Here is a 3588-nt window from a genome sequence, read left to right as displayed (position 1 = left end):
ACTTCATTATTGCAACATTGCACGCTTTGAATCGGCCTTCCATTAGCAATTGATAATAATTGCATGTGTATAGCACTCTCCTCAAAGTAGAGCTCCTCGCTGTTATATAGTATATATAAAAAGAGACCTCCTTTCCAGTACCTTTGCTTCGTTAAGCTTAAGCCGTTGCCACGTGAATACGAACGAATTACTGACCGAGTCGCTTTTTAGTTTTGTGATAGTTCAATCGGCCGTTTGCTGAGGCGCGTTCAGCAAGGTTTCGTCTTCCCCATCTGTATGGATACGTGTTGAATACCGTGATATCTAATTCCCTTTTTTTCATTTTTGGATGATTCTGTTGGCATTATTCAATTGCTTTTCTTTTTATTAATGTTTTCTTTCTCGTATATTTGATTAGATGCTTTATTTTGCTTATCATTCAGGCAATTTTGAGTTTGGTCTGCTCATTCTTTAGGCAATTTTGAGTTTGTTGTGCTTATTCTTCAGGCAATTTTGAGTTTCTAGCAACAAATCAACATATTTTTTTTTCTTATTATGAGTTTGTTCTGCTTATTCTTCAGGCAATTTTGAGTTTCTAAAAACAAACAACACCAATTTTCTATGCTTATTTTGAGTTTGTTCTGCTTAATATTCAGGCAATTTTGAGTTTCTAAAACCAACAACACCAATTTTTATGCTTATTTTGAGCTTGTTCTGCTTAATATTCAGGCAATTTTGAGTTTCTGGAAACAAAACAACACTAATTTTTCCTTATTTTGAGTTTGTTCTGCTTATCCTCTAGGCAATTTTGAGTTTCTAAACACAAACAACACCAATTTTTATGCTTATTTTGAGTTTGTTCTGCCTAATCTTAAGGCAATTTGAGTTTCTGGAAACAAATGAACATCAATTTGTTCTTATTTTCAGTTTGGTCTGCTTATCCTCCAGGCAATTTTGAGTTTCTATAAACTAACGACACCAATTTTTATGCTTATTTTGAGTTTGTTCTGCCTAATCTTCAGGCAATTTTGAGTTTCTATAAACTAACGACACCAATTTTTATGCTTATTTTGAGTTTGTTCTGCTTAATATTCAGGCAATTTTGTATTACTAGAAACGAACATATTTAAATTTTTTTCTTATTTTGAGTTTGCTCTGCTTAATATTCAGGCAATTTTGAGTTTCTAGAAGCAAATTAACTTCATTAGCTTAAGCTTCATGGCTTGGCAAACTGAATAGACTTCGATTAATTATTTTATTTAAGTGAGACCATCTTGAACTAAGAGTTACCAATTTATCAATTTTATTTCCATTTTATTTCAATTTTCTTCCATTCAGTTTTATTATACAATACCCGATACAACCTTTTGATGTAGTTGAATGCATTTTTCGGCTTCATTCGTTTTATTTTTTGTCTTTTTTTTTTAGTTTTAGTTGCTGAATTATTATTATTATCATTATTATATAATTTCTATCTTTCCACAGAACTGTTTTAATAGATATAATGTCTAGTTGAGCAATAAGATAAAGACAGAGTGAGATATGTATTTGCGGAAACGTTATAAACTTTGGAAAATCAGAAAAAAAAAATGAACTTTTACCACTTCTTGATTAATTTGGGGCAACAGAAATTAATCCTTTTTTATTATAGCTTAATGCAACACTTATTTAAGCCTTAACTTTGTTACTTGGAAGTGATTCTTATTTCTTTTATTTGGCATCAGACTAAAAGAGGATTCTTATTTCTCTTATTTGGCATCAGACTAAAAGAGGATTCTTATTTCTTTTATTTGGCATCAGACTAATTAAGTGATTCTTATTTCTTTTATTCAGCATCAAATTAGATAAGTGATTCTTACTTCTTTTATTTGTCATCAAACTAAGGAGGCTATGCTTGTCTTTTATTTGGCATTAGACAAAAAAAGGGATTCTTATCTTTTTTATTTGGCATCAAACTAAGGAAGTTATTCTTGTCTTTTATTTGGCATCAAACTAAAGAAGTTATTCTTGTCTTTTATTTGGCACCAGACCAAAAAGTGATTCTTATTTCTTTTATTTGGCACCAAACTAAGGAAGTTATGATTGTCTTTTATTTGGCATCAAAATAAGAAAGGGTTCTTATATCTTTTATTTGGCATCAAAAGGGAGTTATTCGTCTTTTATTTGGCATCAGACTAAAAAAACAACGATTCTTATATCTTTCATTTGCCATCAGACTAAAATATTGATAATCTCATTGTTGCATTTGTTATCAGATCTTAAGCACAAACAGAATTCCTATGTTTTGTAATTTGAGAATTTTAGAAGTTTGTCTTTGATAAATATGTGGTTAGCCTTGTCCCCAAATTTGTTTTTGATAAAGACAACGGCTAGCCTTGTCCTGAAATTGGTTTTTGATATAGACAATGACTAGCCTTGTCCTGAAATTTGTTTTGTCCTGTAATTTTCTTTTGAGCTTTGAGAAAGACAATGGTTAGCTATGTCCTGAAATTTATTTTTGATAAAGACAACGGCTAGCCTTGCCATTAAATTTGTTTTTGATAAAGACAATGGCTAGCCTTGTCCTGAAATTGGTTTTTGATAAAGACAACGGCTAGCCATGTCCTGAAATTTGTTTATGATAAAGACAACGGCTAGCCATGTCCTGAAATTTGTTTATGATAAAGACAACGGCTAGCCATGTCCTGAAATTGGTTTTTGATAAAGACAATGGTTAGCCTTGCTATTGAATTAGTTTTTGATGAAGGAAGTGGTTAGGCATGTCCTGAAATTTGTTGATGATAAAGACAACGGCTAGCCTTATCCTGAAATTTGTTATTGATAAAGGAAACGGTTAGCCTTGCCCCTGAAATTTGTTTTTGATCAAGAAAGTTTACGTAAATGCTGTTGAGTGAAAATAAAAGTTGTTATTGTTAACTATTGTGATTTAAAGTCTATTCTATATTTTTCTTACCACGAAGAGGCTTAGACCAAGAAGAAGAGAAAGAGAAAAAAAGAACATAGGCAGGGAATGATCTACATTGCTATTAGATCCAATCGAAGCTGCTAGTTATACCAGAATTATTGTAGTCACCCCGAATATAATAATTATTAATAATTATTGATGTGTATACCTAGGGTCAGTTATTTCCTTCAATAGCTGTTATTTCCTTAGTGTTCTGGCATCATCAGTCACACGAAATTTGTAATGAATTTAATGAGTTGCATGATTATATCACTGAAATAGAATATATTTATATATTATAAAGATAGATAATGAGTGTTTTATTTTCCCTCTTTAAAGTTTTATGGAAATAATGTGTTTTTAATGTAAATGTTTGTTTGTATGTATATATATATATATATATATATATATATATATATATATATATATATATATATATATATATCTTTAAAATGTCATGGAGACACTGTGAGATTCATTTTGCTTCTTAAAAATGTCTTGGAAATAAAGTGTCTTAAATACATACATACACACACACTCATATATATATATATATATATATATATATATATATATATATATATATGTATATATATATATATATATATATATACATATATATAAATTATATATATATATATATATATATATATATATATATATAT

The 3588-nt window shown here is 29.5% G+C and overlaps 1 long non-coding RNA gene across 1 annotated transcript in view; it reads left to right on the top strand.

Annotated features, from left to right (window-relative positions):
- Positions 1–3235, top strand: part of LOC137639989 (uncharacterized) — a 3416-nt gene extending 181 nt beyond the window's left edge. Inside the window, exons 1-2 of the long non-coding RNA XR_011044294.1 lie at positions 1–635; positions 709–3235. The exon at positions 1–635 is cut by the window's left edge and continues 181 nt beyond it. This is a non-coding gene — a long non-coding RNA (uncharacterized lncRNA). The remainder of the gene's footprint in view (positions 636–708) is intronic.
- Positions 3236–3588: the final 353 nt, after the last annotated feature.

This window comes from Palaemon carinicauda, chromosome 4 (assembly GCF_036898095.1).
Source record: "Palaemon carinicauda isolate YSFRI2023 chromosome 4, ASM3689809v2, whole genome shotgun sequence".
In the NCBI taxonomy this organism is placed as follows: Eukaryota; Metazoa; Arthropoda; class Malacostraca; order Decapoda; family Palaemonidae; genus Palaemon; species Palaemon carinicauda.
This window is presented reverse-complemented; position numbering and strand designations above follow the sequence as displayed.